We start from the raw sequence: 24,331 nt of genomic DNA, 5'->3' as shown, positions 1-24,331 counted from the left end.
CCACGTCTAACAAGGTTAAGAGGGTCGTACACTCTCCACCAAGGAAAAAAAGGAGAAAGGGCGGGGTAAAAAGGAAAGGGCGTAGCTGCCAGACCCCACCACCACCCCTACCCAAATCAATTATTGAGACAGGGCCCTCACACACTGTAGAGCCTTTACACTCAGACACATATGAACATGTATCCCCAGAGTTAGCAACCGTAGGGGTAAATGAGGTGTCCCTTGGTATTATAGAGAAACTCATTAAATCATATATGCTACCCCTGTTAGAGCGTGTGAGGACTATGGGTGAAAAACTGGATCGCCTGCTGGCGACCATTGAGCCTATACATTCCTCTAGCCTGGATAAGAACAAGGGCTCATCCAATAAACCCGCCGGGTCATCCCTTGTTGCTGGTAAAACAACTAGTACTACCAGTCAACATACCATTAATGCTACAAAAGCAGTTACTATTTCAAATTAAGCACTGTCTGTGGTTGCTAAATCTTCTACAACAAACCCTTCTGTTAAAGCAAACCCTAGTGTGGTAGTCAGCAACCCACTTGTTAAGGGAGTAGCACCACAGTCAAAGAAAGGGATGGGTAAACCTGCTAGTTCCAATGGTCAAACCAACAAACCTTTAACTGTGAAGAAAAATGTAGACCTGCCCCCGGACTCTCTAAATTTTGTTATTGTTATGACTGGTGTGCCACCAGCTGCGGAAGGGGATAGAGAAAATAACGAAAGCTTAAAAAACAAAGTCATCTTTTGGCTGAAAACAAATAGACCCCTTCCTCCTAACCTTAAAGGGGATATTGTTACAGTCAGAAGATGTCAGTGGGTTGGGGTGCGCCCTAAGGATATAGAGGGGGACATAGTTATCATTAACTTCAGGGACCATAGAGTTGTATCTCACCTTACAGATTGGTATGTGGGGAACAATGAGGGAGGGATCTCCACAAGGAACCTAAGTTATTTCTATCCTGAGACCCTGATCAATCCAACAGATCAACCCCCCGGTAGAAATAATAAAAACACCAAAAGCCTCTTAAAATGGTCCAATTTTACACCAAGTTTTCATGGACCCCAGTTTAACCCAGAGGCGCAGTATCGCTCCTACACTCAATCTAGCTACAACTGCCCTGTACAAACGCCGGGCTGGGCTAAGTCTTATACCCAGCCCTTAGGTCCCCCAGCCTTACTGGATCTGCCATTCTTAAATAAGCCCCCGTATCCTATGGTTCTTACAACAACAGCTTTCATACAGTTACAGCAGCCCCCAAGCTTCTATCCAGCAAATCACTATTCCAATAGGCCTACCCATCCTAAAGAGCTTTGGAACATACCCCTGAGAAATCTATACGACCCACTATCAGGGTTGTCGACTAATGACTGACCAGCACTGGCGAAAAGTGATGATGACCCTTACATTCCGAGTGTGGGAGACGACTCGAGTATCCCCCTTTGTAATGTTGAAAGTTCTAAAGCCACACCCCAGTGTGGTGAAGAGGGATGTTTAGTTTACTCAAGAGAGCTCGACATATCAGCTCTGCTACCCACCTCACTACAGTCTATAGATGCTTCTTTCACGGGCATACATCCCGAGCAAACTACTCAGGCTGGGTCAATATGCTTGACAAGGGAAGGGCTGTTTTTAGATGTACTTCTGCCTGTAGAACCCTCCTTTCAACCCTGTGAACCCCTCTCATTAGATGAAACACTAACGTGTGACCAAGTTTGTGATAAGGGCACTACTATGGGATGTTGGAATGTGGCTGGCATTGAATCCTGTATATGTATACCTGACTGGGCTGATTTCATCCGACAAGGTGATGTTTGGTCTTTTCAGGAGACATGGTCAACCCTTCCAGTGTATCTTCCAGGCTTCCTGAGTTTTAACAAACCTGCAGTTAGGGGCCAAAGAGGCAGGGCCATGGGGGGCCTTACTACTTGGGTTCGCCAAGCTGCAGGGGTTTCTGTGAAAGAAATTCATATCGACTGCCCTGATATTCTGATAATCAGCATGAAATTTAACAGTGGGCTGGACATTTTGTTGTTCAATGTATATGCTAGAGGAATTCCGGGTGGTCGAGTCTCAACCACCCTAACATGCTTAGATGAGTTCCTAGGCTCTACCCAATTAACAGGTCATGTGGTTGTAATGGGTGATCTCAATACTTGTTTTGAACCCCTGAGCAGGGAGGATGGGTTATTAACTGAGGCAGAGGACATGATGTGGGGGATTCCACAACTTGAGTTACCCCCGATCACTAAGTGGTCTCAAGCCGCCACATTCATCAAAGGTCTATGCCTGAACTAGGGGTTGCGTGCCCTAAATGGTCGCGTTAGATCGGATAGGATGGGCAACCCCACATTCTTCAATGGCAGACATAGTAGTCGCATTGATTATATCCTAGTAGACATAAATCTGTGGCCCACAGTATTGGATATGATAGTTAAACCACGACCAGAAAGCGATCACGAACCACTCATAGCAGAATTGAAGGACTTTAGTTTTGCTGGGCCGATTGTGCGACAACTCAATCCCGTTTAAGAGGCCATGGTATTAACTAATGATATGAGGAGGGGTTCGTTGGCCAAAGGTATCTGTAGACGTGAATGCACGCATTAAGATCAGAACTCTGGTCTCTAACTCTTTAAGGGAAATTGATAAGTGTGATAACCTGGATCGGACAATCACTAAAATTTCTGATATTCATGCCAGCCTGTTTTTGTCCCTAAAGTCACTATTCGTTAAATTTGTAGTTAACAAAGGTATAAGGAAGGCGAGGAAACCTGCTAATTGGTACAACGAAGACTGCCGCAAGTCCCATTCATTTTTGTTTAAGGCTTTAAAATCTAAGGACCCAGCCCTAATCAAAACCAGTAGGAAGGCATATAATGAAGTGAAACGGCGGGCTAAAGCCGCATGGGATGATGAGCGCTGGACTCTTTTAACTGAATCCTGCGGCTCTAGGAACCTCCAGCAGTTTTGGCATCTCCTCAGGTGGGGACAGTCTCAGGATGATCGCCCAAGCCCCGCATCGGTTGATCAACTGAAATGGGTGTCCCATTTTGAAGAACAGTTTAGATGTCATAGTGCCAGGGAAGTTCCCATTAGTTGGCCACTAACTTTTGACACTCTTGTGTTTTCAGCCAAAGAGGTTGAAACAGTTCTGAATGCCATCCCCAGGGGTAAAGCGCCCGGTCCGGACTGTATCCCAGCAGATATTTTCCAGCAGGACCAAGATCTATGGGTACCGTATCTACTGCAATTGGTTAATGCGTTGGCCAGGGGCGCCAAGGTACCTGATTCATGGGCTGGTGCTGAGATCTTGCCCATATTTAAGAAGGGTGACCGGTCGGTTCCATCGAACTACCGGCCAATCAGTCTTATTGACGCGGTACAGAAGATCGTAACCCGTCTTGTTCTATCAAGGGTTCAGGCCTGGATTGAGGATTACAACGTTCTTACCCCCCTTCAAGCAGGGTTTAGACCTCATGTAAGCACCCTGGACCAGGCTTTTCGCTTTATGCTCCTGCACTAGAAGACGGTTACCTTGGGTAAAGGAAATTTATTCGCGGCCTTCGTAGACCTTAGGTCTGCGTTTGACCTTGTCCCGAGGGCCGGGCTTTGGAATTGCCTACTAGAAATGGGCATGCCTCCTATTTTGGTCCGCCTTATAGTGAACCTCCATGCTGAGACATATGCATTTGTAAGATGGGGCAAACCCGGTGAGGTGACAGAGAACTTTCCAGTGGCGAAAGGTGTCAGACAAGGATGTGTTTTGGCACCTACCTTGTTTTCTCTATATATGAATAGAGTCACCAAGTACTTTGACAACTTTCCCACGGATGCTCCTCTTTTGGCTGGCATGAAAATCCCCCTGCTCATGTTCGCTGACGATACTCTCTTGATTTCACGAACCAGACAGGGCCTACAGAACGGACTGTCAAGGTTCGAGAGTTTCTGCAGCGAACATGAGCTGGAGGTGAACGTGTCCAAAACCAAATTTATGGTTCTTAGGGGGCACAAACAGGTTAGGGCCAGGGTCACCATGGGGGACACTCCCCTGGAGCAGACAAAGTACTTCACCTACCTGGGAGTTACCTTTAGTGACACCCTGAGTTGGACCCACCAGATCGAGCTCATGACCATGAAACACCAACAGTTGGGCGGGGCTCTGATCAAGGAACACAAAGGGTCATTCACGAGGCCCATGTCGCCGCTCATTAAGATCTATGGAGGAAAGGTTTTGTCTGCAGTCCTTTATGGTGCAGAGTTCTGGGGTGGAAGATTTGACCTGGGGTGCCACACGGTGGAGGACCAAGCAAGACTTCGCCCATTAACATTCTGGCGCCGCCTGTGGACAACGCCAGAACTCCATCATTATGCAGAAGCTTGCCTGGAGGTAAAAAATAGTCCTGGTGCCACTAAAATTGGATGGTTTAGAGATCTTAAGGCCATCTTACTTTCTTTGGGCCTTGGCGAGCTGTGGTCTTCGCCCGAGTCAGCCAATTTCCCACCAAAAAATGAACTTAAAAAATGTTATTGGGAATGGGTGATGCATAACTTCTACCTAAAAATGAGCTCGAGCCGTCTCACTGGACTGTTTATTGTACATAAGGACATCCCCAAGTAAGAAGGGTACTGGGACACTATTACAAAACCTCTGGACCGCAAACTTTATTTTCAATTTAGATGTGGTTCACTTCCCATAGGGGACTTCACCAAAAAGTGGGGAACGGATAGAACGGGGTTTTGTCCTAAGTGTCATGGCATTGGGGAAAGTCTGAATCATTTTTTGTATGTGTGCCCACTATACTCAGCCCCCAGAGCCAAATGGCTTAAACCGGTATGTAGAATTCTAGGCACCAGATCGGCTGTGGAAGCAATCAGATTGTTAAAAACTAACCTGGATCCGCTTATAGTTGTGGGGGTTGCTAAGTTTCTTGGGTGGGCCTGGGTGCTTAGATGTAGGTTTATTAAAAATAATCCAGTGGTGATTGTCTAAATATGGTGTGGAAGTACGGTTGTGCTTGACACCCTTTTAACTTTTGTATAGTTCTATAAGAAGTTGATTTGATGCCAATGATTTAATACTTGTTTTAAATGTTTTATGTGTATATTGTATTTTATGTCTTTTATGATGAACTAATCGAATAAAGACTTCTTGAACTGGTATATATTTGTATCATAGAAAAGAAGAACTAAGTCCAATATGGTACAGGAAGGCAAGAGCCAGGGTCAGCCATGGGGGGCAGAAGAAAGAACAGAGAAAGCAAAAAGGCTAGATAGTCTTTTGAGGTGGGGGGTGGGGTTACTTTAAATCTCTCCTGAAGGTAAAATGTTGGTGGGAATCCAAGGATGTTTGGAGTGTGGAGATAAAAACTTGAGTACACAGGAAAAGATGGAATAATTCAAGGAACTTTGGGGCATATTATCAAGAATCGGAGTTAAAATTATTGCTGCTTTAGCGGCAGGAAACTGCAGCTAAAGTGGTGATAATGAGCTTGGTAATATGCCCTTGAGAATTCCAATAGAAGCCCATGTTCTTTGTGGAAATAGACCCCGAAAGGTGGGGCACAGTCCCGACAGCAGAGAACTGCATGCTTGAGAAGGTGGTTGGACCCACAAAAGAGCACCCCAACAGAGCCCACAGCCCCTCCAAGTGATAATATGGCAGGAGATTGCCCCCTGGATGGTCTGGGAGATATTCAGTTCATTGGGGCACATCCTAACCCGAACTTGGGCAAAGAGAGCGCTCGGAGGAAGAGATTTATAAACGATGATATGATCAGCATGTCGAGGAAGAACCTCTATGGATAGGAACAACCCCAGGACGAAAGGGTCACCCAGGGTACAGGTTTGAGAAGATTGTAAGTGTGATCTCCACATATAATTTATTCAATTTTCCAGGATTAATATCCGTTTTATCCAGCTCATGGTATGGAGGACAGAAACATTTCTGTTTGTAGCAAAATTTCTTTATTTTAATTCATACAACAAGGACAGCCGACACGTGTTTCGCCCCCTCTTGGCGAATTGCGCCGGGGCTTTCTCAAGGCTAAATGGATTAAATCACGTTGTCAATTCTCATTTCCAGATGTGTACAGTGTCCGAAATTTTAAAAATTACTTCTTCAATATTAAAACATTTCTAGTCTTGGCAAATGCCCTCGATCCTAGAGTCCTCCCGGCGTGGAGATCACACTTACAATCTTCTCAAAACTGTTTCCTTAATTTGAAGCCCAAGAGGTCCAGAGCTTCAAGTGTGTCTCCACCCACGGATCAATTATACTTATTCAAGTGTTGTCCAAAGCCTCAAAACCCTTGGGCCTTTGCTACTCTTTCTACATTCACCCAGGGTACAGGATCTGCCTTTGCGGGTCCGGGCCCTCACTCTGCCTGAGAGAAGTGGACAACCATAAACCCCTTCTCCTTTTTTTAGGCCCCTCACACCCACACACCCTTTGGCGAAGGAATAGAAGATCCCCGCCAAAGTGCGACATCTGTTGTCGCCCGACAGGCATTGCACCGCCAGTCTGTCGAAGGGGCAGGATACCGATGATGACGCTGGACGATCACCGGGTGGGATTACAAGTGTAGTCCAACCGGTGACCTGTGTGAGGTATCCCTAAAAATTCCGAAAAGGGTTCACAACACTCACCCTTTCTGCCTGACTCAATGAGAGAGAGGCTCATGCCAGTCATTTAGTTGACTTCGCCCGGGGAACTCTGTATTACTAGTTGTTGGTTAGAAGTGGACAGGTCCCAAGTCTTTGCATCGACCCAGGAAACATGAAGGGTCAAGTAAGCCCTGCTATGCAAACTATATTAAAAAGGTGTGTGCGTGCACACGTAGAGGCATAGCAGGAACACGAAAGGGAAGGTGGAAACACGTCAGTCCCTCACATACTCTAAGGGAGGGACTACTGCCATGGGTGTTGTTTGTATTCGTGCAATTTATGTGATGCTTTGTTACCATGGACATGTGCATCATCCCTTGTCACTATGCGGTACAGAATGTTGATGAGAGTTCCACAGGAGTATTTACTGCCACCATCCTAAGGACGCGATTGATGGGAAATATTACAAACGGGGAATGACTTTGCCCGTTCCTCGAGAGCAGTTTAGGTGAAGAGGAGGCAAGAGACACAATCAGAATAAACCAAAGTTCTTTACCAAAGACTTGGCACTCAGCCACGTTGGCTCCCAGGAGCTCAGTATCCATAAGAGAGGTCAGGTGGCTGATCCTCCCCTCCTGTGAGGGAAAGTTGAGACCCCTCTCCTGTGTATGTGACGCAGCAGCAGCGCCATGTCTGTGTTAGGCACAGAACAATCATGCCACAGCTGTACATAGCCTGTTACATGTGCAAGCGCGGTCGGGGGGATTCACCAGAGCATGGTGTTATAGGTGTGATGTGTGCCCACGCGGAGTACTTCTGCGCATGCGTGGTGTTTCCCACTGGCTTGAGCAGTCAAATGCATGTCATTCATACTCACAGTGCCCCTTTCATACAGCCCAAAAGCACCAATGCCAACAAACAAATCATGCGTAAAGTCTGCATTATGGCATGTATGCACAGGTCTTTCTGGTGATAATACGTTGTTTACATGTGCCTGGAAAAAGCTATGTGAACTAGCCACAGTGTTCTATCCAAAGTATAGAGTGTTATGTTCTCAGTAATAGTTCATGTACCTGTAAGAGTCTCTTCACCATGGTTATAGAGCTGGCTGATTTCAAGTTCTAGAGCTCTACTGTGAGAACCTCAGTGTCATCTTCTCTAACGTTCTGGTGATATCAGGTGGCTTAAGTCTTCCAGGATGCCGGGTTGTGTTGAACTTTGCATCTTTAAATAAGTCATCAGCAACCTTGTAACGACTGACTATCGGCATAACACTGGTGACGAGGATGCACTGTAGTAGAAAGGAAAGAAAGACACACGTTTCCTCAACTGCACAACTTCCAGGAGAACCCATAGAGCAGTACATGGTAGTGCTGTGTGTGCAATTTCAAGGATTTGCACAACAAAATTATACAAAACCTGTTAATGAACAGAACCAACAATCTGAAGATACAGAAAAAGCTACCATGGCTTAAAGAACCTTCTTTCGAGACGTCAATGAGTGTACCAAAGGATAGCATTAGGAAGAGACATCTCTCAAACGTTTTGAACACAAGAGCTAATGCAGTTAAGTAAAATTAAAATTCTGAATGAAATTATACTGAGCTGGTGTAATCAGTGAGTAAGATTTAAATGAAACATGGAAAGGATGAGGGGCCATATTATCAAGAAAGGGTGCTACATTATCGCCACTTTTATCGGTAGGAAACTGCCGATAAAGTGGCGGCAAAAGGCTTGATAATATGCCCTTGTGAATTCCCATAGAAGCCCAGGTTCTGGTGTTAAGCTGGGCTTCTATGGGAATTCACAAGGGCATATTATCAAGCCCATTATCGCCGCTTTAGCGGCAGTTTACTGCCGATAAAAGGCAGCGATAATGTAGCGCCCTTTCTTGTTATTATGGCCCCCTGATGTCTGTTGCCGACATACATGGCATCGTTATAGGTGTGGAAGCATCAGGCACACAGGAGCAGCGACTGCCTGTCAAGCATCGAAAACTGAATATTTTAAATGCACAACAAGAGGTCTTTTGTCCAGTATGTGGAAGACTGATGAGGGTGCTCGAAGGAGGAGCGTGACTGTGGTTCGAACTGATCAGAAGGACGAGGAAGGAAATGATGACGAATCAGATGACGATGAGGAAGTCGAAGTATTGGTGGGTGGGGTGTGAGGGGAGGCATCACTTACTGAGGCTGACAGTGTGGACGCAGAGTATCATCCACCGAATTGTATGGTAAATCTGGGAGGCACTAGTGTACAAAAGAGGTGGGATCGTTTTCACTATGTTCTCTAGTTGACAAGGAGTTCTGGGAGAGAATAGGAAAAGCAGAGTTGACTAAAGCTGACATGGTGCTAGAAGGATACAGTGGAGTCAAGTTACCCATGATGGAATATGTTTTATGGCTTTGATTTATAAAGAGTGGCATTTTTGTGGTACATTTTTAGTGGTGGATAAAAGCAATACAGCACTTTGTTAGGATTGCAGGGAGCAACAGGCTTTTGGCATCATTTTAAGCCCCAGTTATCCAGAAAAAGTAGTGGTTATGGTGAATGATAAATGGTTCAGTGAATTTCCAAATCGTTTTAGAGAGACGTTGGGAAGCTTGAGGAAATTCATTCAACACATGGTGTTAAAGGAAAATAAATGCTGAACCAAAAATTAATAAGATTTGGAATATTTCATTAGCTTGAAGGGGATTGCTTAAGAAAATGCTAAACAGAGTGTGTACTGCTAAGGTGTTCGAGCCAATAAAATGTTCAGGATGGCTACATCCTACTGTGATAGCTTGTAAGGCCAGTGGAAAAATAAGATTGTGTGTAGAGTAGACTTAAGACATTTCAACCATTGCATCTAGATGGATCGGCATCAATGAGTTGTTGACAAGTGTGAAGAACACTGAGTTATAAACTTCACTTGACCTCTCAAGTTCTTATCACCAGTTCCTATTGGCTCCGAAGTCCTGGAATTTGACATTATTCAAAACACATGAGTGATCTTTCTGGTTTGTGAAGATGCCATTTGGCCTAGCTTCAGTATCTACGATTTTTCAAAGAATTATGCAGAAGTTCATTAGGAGGGCTGGAAACATTGTTTTTCCAGGACAATATGCTGGTGTGTTTGGGAAAGCAAATGGAACATATTGGAATTCTAAGGTGAGTGATTTGTAAATTAGAAAAAGCATGGTTGACGGTAAGTGTTGCCAAGTGTAAGTTTACTATCAAAGAATATTTGGAACATATATTTTTCAACGAATATGTGAAACTTAAACTGAAATTTGTAGAGGTTTACAGAAACACTCCTAGCTCGAGGGACGAGAATGAGTGTAATGTATTTTTTGGCTTGCTGAGTACTATGCCAAACTTGCGGATTATTTCTCTAATCACACATGAACATTAGAAGGGGAAAAGGGAGAAACGTTTGCATGGCCTTCTGAGTAGCAGGAAGTGTATAATGATACTAAAAAACATTTTAAACGGAATGGAGTTTAAGAATCATGTGATAAGTGCCTCACAGTTACTGGTACAAGTTCACATGATTTGAGGGTGGTTCTTACATAATCGAAATAGGTCAGGAAACAGCAGTGGCATGTGTTTCAAAACCCTTCAGGGGTGCCCAAGTGAGCTACTCAGCAATAGAAATGGGGGCCCTACCCTGCTGGTGGGGGGTTCAGCACTTTAGGACCTATGTGTGGGAAGCTTCCTTTGAATTAAGGACTTGCTCATAGGCCACTCATACATCTCTTCTCAATATGAGGTGCAGGTAAAGCTACTTCTCACATTTCATTAAGTGTATTCCCGGTGCAAAGTAGGTGAACTTAGACTGCTTATCCAGACTACCATTTAAGGACCTAAGTTTGGAAGAGGATGACGATTGGTTCGTGGCGGGCATAGATCAAGCGTGATGTGCTTCTATCATGCAGGAGGCATGGAAAAGTGATTCTGCCTGAGCTAAAGCTTTGCAGGAGGTGATTGGACATGCACATGAGAGTTGTCAGAGGGCACGGATTGTAAACAGAATCGATTTGTTTGAAGCCAGTATCGTCAGAGTGATGGGTAGGGATGGAGCTGGTGACAGGATGATGACACCAGAAGATCTGCATGAAAGATTAATGAAGTTAATGCATGAAGAGCAGAATGGAATGTCATAGATGAAAAGTAGGTCACATGGGGCCTCATTTATGAAAAGTGACGCATCGCTGCGTGAAAACAGCGATGCGTCACTTTTCACTGCGCCCTCCTTGCGACACCAATGTTGCGTCATATCTACAGTATGACGCATCATTGCCCAAGGAGTAACAGATACGTCAGTATTTCTGACGTATCAGTATGGCGCAAAAGTGATGCATTGCTGGAGTGTGTCACAAAAGTGGCGCAACTCAAGCAATGCGTCCTTTCACATCGGGCAAGCCCCATGAGAAAGGACCTGTGTCAGTCTTACACCTGCTTTGAGGCAGGCATAAGATATTGACGCATTTGCATCCTAGAAGTGGCGCAATGAAATCTTATAGATTTCACTGCGTCACTTCTACGTCCCTTTCTTGCGCCAATATGCCCCCCCTGCATACATTATACCTGGCGCAGGTATAATGTAGCGCAGGGGTTTACAAAGTGACGCATCTACCTAGATGCGTCACTTTGTAAATATGGCGCAACAAGACGCATTTTTTATGCCACTGGTGCTTCACAAAAAGTGACGCACCGGGGGCGTAAAAGGGACGAACAGCCTCATAAATGACGCCCCATGGACTTTTGGAGATCGGGCATGGATTGCGCAGTGAGAGGTTTGTGAGGGAGCATGTAGCGGGTGCTAGTAGTGACAAGTGACCCCAGATCTTACCCCTCCCCCTTCACAAGCATTATGTGACTCATTGGCAACCTATTTCTATACCAAGGTAGATGATATCTACCAAACCTTTGCTACTAGACCACCTAAAGGGATAGGTAGCCCCCTCACGTCCCGTACAGATAACATGTTCCCAAGTTTCCAGGTGGTAACAAAAGAATACATAAGAACAATTGTGTCCACAATAAAAACAGGCTCAGCCCTGGACCCCTGTCCTTTTTCAATTCTCCCACCTGTAATGGACTCCATTATTCCAGCACTGACCCAAGTTTGTAATTTAATTATGCTTTCTGGCATATATCCAGACTCGCTAAAAAACACTTTATTAAAACCCCTGCTAAAAAAACCCTCCCTTGATAAACAAGATCTGAAAAACTATAGGCCCATTGCGAGTCTCCCTTTCGTGGCCAAAGTAGTAGAAAAGGCCATGAACGCCCAGTTATCCGAATACATAGAAAAACAACATAGATGGGATGACACACAATTCGGTTTTCGGAAAAATCATGGGACGGAAACAGCTTTGATAAAGGCTGCTGATGACATCAGGACAATAAGGGACCAGGGGGGAACAGCGATTCTGGTAATGCTGGACCTGTCTGCAGCCTTCGACACGGTCGACCATACCATCTTGGTCGACCGTGTCGAAAAGATCGGCCTTTGTCACTCCGCCAAAGACCTGCTTGCATCTTTTCTAGTGAATAGAACTCAAGCGGTCACCTTAGGACCCTTTCAATCGACACCACAATCGTCACCATGTGGAGTTCCTCAAGGCTCATCCCTCAGTCCGACACTTTTTAATATCTATGTGTCGGACCTTGCTAATGTCATCAAAGCACATGGGATGAGCCTAACCTCCTATGCTGACGACACTCAGTTGGTGTTAGCTATTAAAGGTGACGGGCTTCAAATGGCAAAGAAATTTAATAAAGGACTGCTAGATATAGGTGAGTGGATGGCTAGCAACTGTTTAAGGCTGAACTCGGATAAAACTGAGGTGGTCATTTTTGGACCCCTTTCTCCGAGTTGGCCATTAAACTGGTGGCCTGAAACTTTTGGCATCCCTCCAAAACCCACAGCCAAGGTTAGGAACCTGGGTATCATCTTTGACGATGGATTAACTTTTATGGACCATGCTAAAAAAACAGCATCTACAGCTCATTTTAAATTAAAGATGATTAGGAAGATTCGTCCGTTTCTTCCGGAAACAGCTATCAAAACTTTGATTAGCTCATTAGTATTGTCCACCCTGGACTATTGCAACGGATTATTCCTTAACGCACAATCCAGAGTCATAAGGAAACTTCAATCCATTCAAAATGCTGCAGCTCGCTTGCTTGCGAGGAAAACAAAGTTTGAGCCTACTTCAAAAGTCATAAAGGAATACCACTGGCTTACAATTAGGAACAGAATACACTTTAAATCCTTATGCATAGTTTACAAGGCTCTGAATGAGCAAGGTCCACATTTTCTGAAAGAGCAACTCCAACACTATAAACCAAGTAGACTGCTCCGATCAGCCACTCTCCGCCAGTTAACTGTTCCACGGGCCAGAACAGTTTCCTGGGGCGATCGCCGCTTTTTGGTGGCTGCACCGAAACTGTGGAACACCCTCCCCCAACATATCAGGCAAAGCTCATCCCTCTTCCAGTTTCGTAAACAACTAAAAACTTGGCTCTTCGAGCAATAATTTCCCACCATGTTCCCCAGTTACCCCAATGAAAATAAGGGCAGTTTTAGCGCCGAGACGCCTACGGGTATTTGTTGCGCTTTAGAAATGTCAATAAATAAATAAATAAACATCTCAAGAGACCCCCAGCGATGCCTGTGGAATTTCCTAAACATGCATATCAAAAAGAGAGAATGGATGTCTGTGGCCCATTTAGTACTAAGAATTTAGAAGCTTTCTGTGTCAGTGTAATGGCTGATTATTACCTCAAATGGCCAAAGGTAGGATTTCTGACGGAAGTATACTGATGTGATAAGATTTTGAGAAGAGGTTTTCAGGAGAGAAGGTTGTCCTAAAAAAGTGATAACAGACAATGGGCCGCAGTTGTGTTGCAATAGTTTGAAGAGTACTTCCTGCAATGGGCTCTTTATCATCCTCGGTAAAATGGACTGGTAGAATGGTTCAGCGTCTGTTGGTGAAGGAAACATAAAAGGTGTTATGGAGTTACGGGACAACACCACATTCAGTAAATTGCGATAAGTGGGTTAGGCAAGCAAAAAGTCAGAGAGTGGTGCTTGAAGATAGAACAAGTAGAATGTGCAGAAGGGGCGTTTGTGCGATGAATAAAAACAAAATTTCATGGAAAGAGCCTCATGTCAAACCTGCAGGATTCCATACTGATGTGGAAGGTGGAAGGGGCAGCATGGCTAGGAAGATGAGGAGAGGTCATCCCATAACCACTTACAAATTATGATAATTTGTTTCCACTAGTGCCTGTGAAAATAGATTTCTTTTTGTTTTGTTTGATATATACATATTTGAGATTTCTCGTTTTTAAAGTAGCAATATTTGCGCATAGTTATTCGACTTTCTTAACACCTTGTTATTACACGTCTATTAGTAACATCATTTCCTGTTTGTGATGTAAGAAAGGGTGATGTGCTACATTCTCAGTAATAGTTCATGAACAGATAGGGGGGGGGGGGGTATTCACAAGGAAATGCTGTGACACTGCGAACAATTTTTCAGCACCGCACTGCTGTAATTTATAAAACGCACGGATTCACAAGAATAAGGTGCACCCCTGTGTTTTCCCTTGTGCTGCAACTAAAAATGCAAAAACAACAATTGATGGCCAGAATGCAGAACCTAAATCCATCGTTTTTTGCACTCCACATCACCCCAGTTCAGACATGGCCTTATACAAATCAGCCTTGACCCTGTGCCTTTTCTAAGGTTTCTAAGGTGCAGGGAATCATCCCTGCTACGCAGGCACCCTTGCACATTGTGCAAGGGTGTCTGTGTTGCAGGGAATGATTGTTTATATGCAGGAAGGGACACCTTCCTGCACTTTTTCTGCAGCGCACATAGAAAGAGCAAACACAAGGAGAAATAAAAGTATTTCTCATCGTTTTGCCACTCTAACGCCTGCTTTTGAATGATGTTATTTTTTGGCGCTGCCTCAGATTCACACATCCTTGCAAATCTGGGGCAGCTTTAAGAAATTGTTGCCACAGCAACACCACATTGCATGCCACTTTCTCTGCGTGAAAATGGAAGATATTTACCAAGCACTCCACTTTGTAAATACGGAGCAGGGCATTGCGCATCTGTAAAAAGTGATGTTCCCGTGGCACAATAGCCTTGTAAATATGCCCCAGAGTCTTTTCACCATAGTTGTAGTTCTAGCTGATTTCATTACAATTTGAGATTTGTACTGTGAGACCTGAGTATCTTCTTTATTAACGTTCTGGTTAAATTAGTTGACGTCATTAACCCAGACTGCCAGGGTTTGTGGTACTTTGTATCTTAAAATAAATCATAAGCAACGTTGTAAAGAGTGGCTTTTTTTCTCCACTCATTGCAGTTCTCCTGCAGGATTCTGCATACTGACAACCAACCCCAGGCTCAAGCAAGCACACATTGTTGGATCATATTGTGCATCAGATTTCACAGGGCAGTTGAGGTCACACACTTGTTCCCAATGAAACACTTGTCATGCCTGAACGCTGTAATTGTTTCCAGATGAATTGCTGGTGATTTAACAATTACCACCAGATTATGCCTAGGCTTTCTGGGAGCCCTGTAGCAATCAGTTTAATGCAGTGAGCCTTCCACACAGAAATCCCAATCAAGGAAGGGCTACGGTCAACCTTTAATGAGTCCCTTCCCTCCTCCCTTCTTAATCCACAGATAAATAATAGATTGGCACAGTGCATGAACTAGCTATGTTAATGTTAATGTTTCTACATTTGTAAAGCGCAGCTGCTGCCCGAAGGTGTCCTGGCGCTGAGGTGAAGTCCTACCCGTGGATTGCATAAGTGAATGTTGCTGGTTAGTTGTTAAAGAGCCATGTTTTTAGGGCCTTCCTGAAGGCCAACAGATTAGTCATACTTCTTAGATGTAGAGGAAGTGTGTTCCACGCCTTGGCTGCATTGGTGGTGAAACTTCTACCCCCCATTTATCTTTTTTTATTCGTGGTGTTGCTACAAGCTTGGCATCTGATGAACGGAGTGTTCTTTTTGGTATATACCAGCGGAGTTCTTGCCTTAGATATTCTGGCCCAGATCCCTATAGGGCCTTGAACACCAGGCAAAGGGCCTTAAATTGGGTGTGATTTTTGACTGGTAACCAATGGAGTTTTTTTATAGATGGGGAGATAGATCCATACTTAGGGATACCTGTAAGGAGTCTTGCAGCTGCATTCTGCAGCAACTGCAATTTATGCATGGAGCCTTCGTGCAACTTGAGGTATAGCCCATTGCAATAGACCAGCCTGGACAATACCAGGGCTGAAACTACTATTTGTTGTGCGTCTTTAGGAAGTAGGGGCATTAGGTTCCTACAGGTTCTGAGAATGAGTGAGGTGGTTGATGTCACTGCGTTAATCTGGCCTTTAAAGCTTAAAGTGTCATCAATCCAAATTCCCAGGTTCTTCACCTTCTTGGTGGGGGGTGGTAGTGGGACAAGGGCAGATGGCCAGCAGTTTAGGGTCCAAAAGGAGGGGTTGTTGCCAAAAAGTACCACCTCTGTTTTGCTGGAGTTGAGCTTTAGGCAGTTCCGTGCCATCCAGTCACTCACTGTATACATACAGTTCTGAAGCCTAGAAGCAGTGTCACCTTGTTTATCGGGTCGAATATTGACCACGATTTGGGTATCATCAGCGTATGACGTGAGATTAAACCCAAAAGACTCAATAAGCGGGGCTAGCGAGGAAACATAAATGTAAAAAAGTATGGGCCTCAGAGAGGATCCCTGAGGAACTCCACAGGGTAGGGAAAAAAGCTTCAGCCTCAAAATTATCTAGTTTGACCATTTGAGTTCTATCAGAAAGAATGGATTTAAGGAGAGCTTGTGCCGTTTCTTTGACACCTATCTCTTCCAAACGGTCCACCAGGAGAGTGTGGTGGACTGTATCAAATGCTGCAGAGAGGTCCAGTATGATCAGGGCGGCACTTCCTCCTTGATCAAGAATAGCCCTGATCATATGATCGTGAAAGTTAGACCTGTCAGCCTTAGGGTTGTCTTCCCCAAACCTTTTGCCTCACTCCTCTGTTTTTTTGCTGATCTTGTTTTGTTGACCTTAGGACCCTGTGCACTTTAACACTGCTGACCAGTGCTAAAGTGCAGGTGCTTTCTCCTTTAAACATAATGAAATTGGCTTACAACCTATTTGGCACTTTTAATTTACTTATGCGTCCCTAGTAAAGTGGTACTACATGTGTCGAATGCCTGTAAATTCAATGTTGTAATAAAATGTAACAAAAAACAAAGGCAATCCTATTCAATAAGAATCAGGGCGTTAAACAATGTCAGCGGTTCTCATTAGAAATGCAGTTGGATACAGGATGCAAGGATAAAAAGGCAATGTTCAAGGATGTAAATAGGGAAACAAAAACATAGTAGTCATACATTGGTTGTGTGAAGAATTATTGCATTTTTCCACAATGCCAGTGCTTTATGTGCATTGTATCTCACATGAACAATGGAACTGAAGGAAAAACAATAAATAAACAAACAATAAAGGACAATAGGCCACATGTACATAGGTATAATTTTGCAAGTTCCTAATAGCACATTTTTGCGATTCGCTTTTAGGAAATTGCAAACACCTATGTAAGAAGATGTTCTTGACACATTTAGTGACTCCTTACGGGGTCTCAATTCACCTACCTCTTTAATATTCAAGAGGTAGGTCATTAGGAATCGCTAAAAACACAGGGATGGTGGCCTGCTGGGGAGAGCAGACCACCATATCTGTGTTTGTTTTTAAATAAAGCAACATTTAAAAAGAAAAATGCAGGGGACCTCTTCTTCTTTGCGACTGTGTTGCCACTTACTTGAGGTAGGCAGTAAAATACAAATGTTTTGTGACCTCATTTCAGCACTGCGAGTCGCTTTTAGGAAGGGACGCTCTAAACACACCCCTTCCTATTACTGAATTGCAAACCTATTTTGAGATTTGATAATAGGTTACTAAATTGCAAAATCGGGTTTGTACATAGAAAAAGGCATTTTTGCAGTCACAAATGGCCGGATTCTGTGAATTGGGCCATTTGTGAGCTCAAAAAAGCACTGCATATGAGTCCCTATCTTTTTATACAAATAGTACAAAAGAAACATACAAGTTTCCAAACTGTGACAAATGACCAAATGGGTAAATTATCAAATGCAAGTGAGCTCTTTGTCAATCGAAGGGGTCGGATAATTGGTTTGTGTGTGTATGTCAATGACGTTTCAACTCCCTTTCCTATGTGGGGTCTCATCAGGACCAAAGGATAATGGGGACACATGTTGATTAGAAACTATATGGAATGAGTACTTAGTATTGGGAGTATCAACAACACTGAGTCATATTGGTTGCTTGATGTCTTTGTACCTAATGGAGTAAAGATTCAAACGCAGGGAGTGCACACCACCAAAGTGAATAGTAAAGGAGAAGGGTACCCTGGACGAGAACTGAATGGAACATAAGATGGGGTAGAGGGAGATAAGTAATAATGAGGAAAGATAAAGTATGATAATCAGCCCCATTAGATCAGGCATTGACAATTTTACCCAAAGGATACCTTGCTGCAGCACTTACTGTGCCACCCACTTAAGTAGCCTTTTAAACTTGTCCCAGGTCTGCCATTGCAGCTGTGTCTGCAGTTTAAACTGCCCTTTCGACCTGGTAAAATATGTTTTTCCAGGCCTAAACTTTCGTAACCACCCTACCCCCCAGCATAGGCCCTAAATAGCCCATAGTGCAGGGTGTAGCATATTTAAAATGTTGGATATGTACTTTTAACTTTTACGTGTCCTGATAGTGAAAAACTCTTAAATTAGTTTTTCACTATTGTAAGGCCTACCTCTCCAATAGTATAACATTAGGTTAACTTATAACATTTAATAAGTGGTAACTTTCAATTGGAAGCAGGTAGGACTGCTGACTCTATCTGCTGTGAATCATGCCCCCCAATTGGTGCCATCCCAGCACTGGACACTTGGAAGTGGGCCTGAAGATGCTCAGACAACCTATCTATTGTCATGTGAGCAGAACCAACGCAGAGTAACGCATCTTCTTGCAGGTGCTTTGTAACCACCACTGCACGAGGCATCCCCAACGCTTGACCTCATCACAAGGCCGCATGCAGATCCCTCAGAACCACCTCTGCGTGACATATCTTTGACGCAGGCCTTTTCATTGTAGACCCCTCATCGACAGCAGCTTCCACAGCCATGCACGACTTTGCATAGCACCCTTGCAGCTCGTTTGGGGCCTCCAGTGTGAGACGCATCTATGACTCAGGAATTTGTGTCGCAAGCCCCTTGTCGACGGCATCATCGACCATGGTGTAAGACTCCGCACTGCAGCTTCCTTGGAACCACTGCTGCCTAATGCATTCTTGACACAGGTTCTTGCAATGCTTCACAACCAGGATTTAAGGTATTTTGTTAATTGGGCCTAACTTGGTCTCTGTGTCCCGCCTGCGCTCCATTGCGGCCAGCAAGACATTGTGATTTGTCACAGTTCCGCCCAACCAGATAACCAAAGTTAGCGCTTAGTCCTTCTGGGTACTATTTTTACTTAAAACCTTAAAATTGCATATCTCTGGTACTACTGATTAGATGTTTGTGGTCTCAAATAATGTATTTAATTTTACTCGATTATTCTGGTTGCGGTGGGATTTTACTTGTGTTGTGTTTTTACTTTATCACTGCTTGAAGTGTTGCATAAATATTTTACACATTGTCTCTTAGTTAAGCACAGGTTAACTTGAAGGTTGCTTATGGTGTTACCTTGACAGGAATTGTGGTTGCTGCTTTCCTCCCTCTCAACCAGTAACCCAATTTTCTACAGTAACAATAATTACCTCCTCGTTAGTCTTCCTCGCCACATGATTTACATAGTGAGCATAAGCTCCACGACAGAACCCTCCAAAGCAAAAAAAAAAAGCCTCCCACCCCCTCCCAACATGGCCGACCAGTCCCACCTGACCTCTATAAGAGGCGGACCGGCCCAACCAACAGCCTGTTTTTTTTTGTTCTGCGCGATTCTCTCCAGAGGCGCTGTTCAGGTAAGATGGGCCGGCGTGAGCTGGCCCTTGGGTTTTAGGGTTGAGGACCTGCTCTAGCGGTCCCTGGTGCCTTATGCCTTAAATCCCCCCCCCCTCTTCCTTCCCCCGGTCCTATGGGGCCGGTTAGGTGCTGCTCTAGCGTGCCATGGGTTTACAGGGGGGGGGGGGCGGCCGGGGAGGTGGGGTGTTGATACATTCCCGTGTTTTCCCCAGGTCGTTGCTACTGGGCCCTGGCCACTTGGTGGGCTTTGGGTCCGGCGCTGGGGGTTATCCTGTGTGTATGCTGGGGCCCCGGTTACCTTTGAAACGCCTGGCGTGGGTCCTTGGGGCTCACGCTGTCTTGCAGTGGACTATTAATACGGACCTGATATTTCTCGTCCCGATGCCTATTCCAATGATAGAGTCGCTCATTACGGCTCCGCATCGCAATGGCTCCACTTTATACCTGCACGCGTTGGTGCGGCGCGTTTCCCTGGTTCTCCTGTCTACTGACGATATTGCTCAGTGGTAGTGCGCATACTTTACATGTAGGAGGCGCCGGGTTCTATCCCCGGCATCTCCAGACTTTTGCCATTCACGCATCACCGTGGGTGGCCCCGGAGTCTTTCCCGCTTCCCGACCATACCCCTGTGACTTGGGGTCTGCCTGCGTGTATCGGCCTCGCCTGACGATAACCTGGTCAGATTCGCTTCGACGCATGTCCAGGTTGTGACATTATTATACCGAGGGATACAATTGCAGGCTCGATCCTACCTCTTCGGCGGGCCCTCGGGGGCCCTGAGGGCCGGGTCCGGGTGTGTGGGTTCTGCGGCCTCGGGTCTCGGCGCTGGTCGCTTCCGCCTCCGGACGGGAATTTCATGATTCCCTAGGTCCCGCGGCTGTTTGCTGCGCTGGGGTTGGCTACGGGTGATTCCTCTTGGGGGCGGGGCTTCGCTCTGCCTGAGGCGGCCGGTGTAGCGGCCGGGGCTGTGGCGGCAGGCGCGGCGGCTCGCGGAGCGGTGCAGACGCCCTGAGGGTCCAGGTGGCGCTGGGGCTCACAGGTAAGGCTTATGCCGTTGGTGGGGTCTGCCCCCACGAAGGGTCCGTTCCTGCTTGTGCAGTGATGTTTGTTTTGTGGATGTTCCACCGGCCCCCTCCGCTAGTGTCTGCCGTCCTCAGGCGGCTCTGCTGACACACGGAATTGTCCCCGGCGCCTGGGGCGCGTTCAGGTGGACACACCTGTTCCGTTTGTCGTCCTGGGGGCCCGTGTTTCCCCCGAGGACTGTGGGGTCTGGAGCGTGGAGCCAGATTGATGGCTCAGTGGACGGATGCGTCCACTACAGGGTGCCATATTCGACCCCATAATGTCCTGGCCCCTCTTCCGTCACCATCGGCGGAGCCTTCCCTTTCCTGATGGGCTCGCTTCGGCTGCATTTTTTTCCATGGGATAGTGTTATTGGGTTTGCTAGAGCTCAAAGGTAGGTCTTGTACCTTTGGTGCGGACAGCCCTCACAGGCCAGGGTTCGAATCCTGCCATTGCTGTAGAGCTATCCCATGGTGGTTTTGGTTTGGCCCGGGTGCCGGGGTCGGTCCCCTGCCGCGGCGGGTCTTCAGTTCAGGGGGTGCCAGGGCCCGGTTTTTTTTTTCCTCGCCTCGGTGCCTTTCCCACTAGTGGCCTCCCATTCTGCTTCTCTGGGCAAGGGCGTGGTTTTGTCACATGCACGCCCCCCCGAGGCTTAGGTTGCCTTGCCTCCACCTTAGGGGTGTCCGGGGGGGGTCGTCTCACTGGGTGTGCCAGTGGGGGTACCACTGCGGCGTTGGGCCATTCCGCCCTGTAGGCGCCTGGTCTCGTGCGCTTTCAGTAAATGTGCAGGGTCGGGCCTGGTTGGTCCCTGGATGGGAGTCGGCCTGGGAATACCGGGTGCGGTTGGCTTTAGGCATTCATACCGGCGCCTTGAGACCCTTAGGGGGTGTTGTGCGCTTTTCTTGGGTCGCTTACGCGACGGAAGTTTTAGCGTGGCCCCTGTGCTGGGTGGTCACGCGGCAGGTTGTGGAGAAGTGTGGCTCATGGGTTAGAGCAGCGGACCCTGATGCAGAGGTCTAGCCCGGGACCAGGGTTCAATTCCCCGCCTCGCCGGGTCTTGGGCTCTTCAATTCCACCGACCTGATTATCCTCACCTCGGTGCCTATTCCTACCATGGAGTCCCACTCTGCAGCTCGGGGCAATGCTTGCTTAATCTCCATGACGGCCCCCACAACGCTAAGGATGCCTGGCCTCCTCCTTGTGGGTGCCCAGGGGTGGACGCCTCACAGGGAAAGCCTGGATGGGTTCCACTGCGGTATTTTACGTCCCTAGGGGTGGGGGCGTCTCGCCTTCTCTTGGGTGGGGCCCTTCGACATTCCCCCCGGATTTCGGGGTGTCAGCCTTCACGTGGGGCGTTCTGGGCTTTCGGGCCCAGGTTTTCGGGTGCTCGCTTCGGCAGCACATTTACTAAAATTGGCTTTTCCCGGTCTCGTGCTGGTGCGGCCGCTCCCGTTTTTTCGCCCCTTGATCCTGGCTTTCGGCCATCTCCCTCCCTGGGATTCCGGGGGGGGAGGTGGGGGGGGGCTGTCGCCTCCGTTGCGTCCCTTCTTGGGACGTTGCTGTCAGCGTTCTTGGGCTCTTTGGGCTTCCTGGCCGGTGTCCAGTCTTGCGGTTTTCCGCGGGATCCGCCTTCTCGGGAGGTTAGGGTACCTTCTCCTCCCCTTGTCTCGCCTGTGGATTTTTTCTGGGCCCGTGGGTGGGGACTGTGCTCCTGGCCCGCCTGGTGGGGCTTCTTCGCCGGGTGGGGGTCTGGGTGTTCCCTGTATGGACGTATGGTTCTTCTCGGCCTCGTCGTTTTCGTGGGTGAGGCGTCTCGTCAGGCGGTGTCTCTCCTCCGTCGGCTCCCTGCACTAGGTGTGGTGGTCCCTTCGGCCCCCGTCTCGGGCTTGTCCTCCTTCGGGGGTCGTGTGCCTGGTCCCGGTTCTTCCCTCTGGTTCTTTTGGGGGGGGTTTGGCCGGGGCGTTTGGGGGTCGTTGGGATCTCCTGCAGTCTCGCAGCTCCTCGGGCTTCGGGGGTTGCTGGCTGTCCTCCTGGCCTGCCGTCTTTTGCACCAGTGCTTCGGGGGTCGGTCGACCTGGCGCATGTCCTGTCCCTTCGGGCTGGCTTTCCCCCGGGGTCCGACTTGGTGGAGGCGGTTCGACTGTGTCGGGCCTGGCCTTCGTTGCCTGGTCTCGCCCTGACCCCGGTGGTGTTTCGGCGCCTGGGGCATCGACTCGGTCTGCCTCCGGTGGCTCTGTTCACGGAGGGGGTCTCGGCCCTCCTGCCCAGGTTCTGGTCTCTCCGCCCGGGTCCTTGTGGTTGCCCTGTCTTTCGCTTGACCTTTTCGGTCTACTGTACGCGTTTCCCCCGTGCCCTCTGTTATCGCGGGTCCTCTGCTGGATTCGCTTGGGTGCTCGCTTCGGCAGCACATACACTAAATTTGGAACGTTCCAGAGATGATTTGCGTAGCCCCTGCGCAAGGAGGACACGCAAATTCGTACAGCGTTCCATAATAGCCGGGCCGGGGTGCTCCTGGGTGCTCGCTTCGGCTGCGAGTGGACTACTGTTGGAACGTTACGGTGCAGTTTGACATGGCCCCGGCGCATGGTTGGCACGCGCATTCGGGTGGCGTTCCTGTTTGGGTCCCCGGCGGGGTCCGCCGCCCCTGGTACCCTCTCCTTTTACGAGCTGGCGGCCTACGGGCGGATCCCGGTTCTTCCCGTTCCGTGGTTGGTCCGGTGTCGGTGTTGGCCGGCTCCTTCGGCTGGCCTGACTCCGTCTGCAGGCCTGATTCTGGCGCGTTGTGATGCCCGCGCCTCCGTGGACCCCTTGCGGGTCTTGGATTTCCCGGCTGAGGGGTTTTCCTTGGGCGTGGCTCCTTCTTCCCGGGGGGCCCGATGGGCTGCCTTGCGGGCCTTCCGCAGTCCGGTGTTCGACGGGCTGGTTTCCCTGGTGGCTCGCTTGGCTCCGGAGTTTGTTTCTCCGTCGCCCTCGGGCGCTCTGCCTGTCTCCCCCTTGGGTTCTCTCTCTCGTTCTACGAGCTCTTCAGGGTCCGCCCTTGGTGCCCCTGGCCTCGGTGTCTTTGCGGTTCCTCACCTTTTCGGTGGGTTTATTCCTGGTGGCAGTGGTGTCTGCTGGGCGGAGGGGCGTGCGGGGGTCGTGCCTCTGCTCCCCTCCCTTCTTGCGGGGTTTGCCGGACCGTTTGTTCCTCCGGCATGTCCCCCTTTTCCTTCCCGGGGTTCCTTCCCTGGTGTCCCGGGCTCGGGTGGTGTCTTCACCGCCTTTCCCTGCCGACGAGGTTCCTCTCTTGTCCGTGCTGGTTGTCCGGTGTGCGGTTTTGGGTTTCTCTTGACCGCACGTCTTCCCTTTCCCGGTGGGTCGGCCTGTTGGTGTCTTTTGGGTCCGGTTCGTTCGGGCCGCTGACACTCTCGTCCCACCTTGGTTCGCTGGCTTACACGGGCTGTCCCCCTTTCCTGTGCTTCGCTGGGTTCGGTGGGCCCGGCGGGGGTCCAGGGTCGGTCCGCGGGGTGTGGCTCTGTTTCCTGGGCCCCCTTCATGGGTGTCTCCTCTGTGGAGTTTTATCGGGCTTCGTCCTGGTCGTCCCCCGCCTTG

The 24,331-nt window shown here is 47.8% G+C and overlaps 1 non-coding gene across 1 annotated transcript; it reads left to right on the top strand.

The window, feature by feature from the left end:
• The first annotated feature begins 23,129 nt into the window (after window positions 1–23,129).
• Window positions 23,130–23,236, top strand: LOC147726021 (U6 spliceosomal RNA). The gene has a single exon (XR_015309682.1). It is a non-coding gene; the product is annotated as a U6 spliceosomal RNA (small nuclear RNA).
• Window positions 23,237–24,331: the final 1,095 nt, after the last annotated feature.

Source organism: Lissotriton vulgaris, chromosome 3_1 (genome assembly GCF_964263255.1).
Source record: "Lissotriton vulgaris chromosome 3_1, aLisVul1.2, whole genome shotgun sequence".
NCBI classification, from domain to species: domain Eukaryota; kingdom Metazoa; phylum Chordata; class Amphibia; order Caudata; family Salamandridae; genus Lissotriton; species Lissotriton vulgaris.
This window is presented reverse-complemented; position numbering and strand designations above follow the sequence as displayed.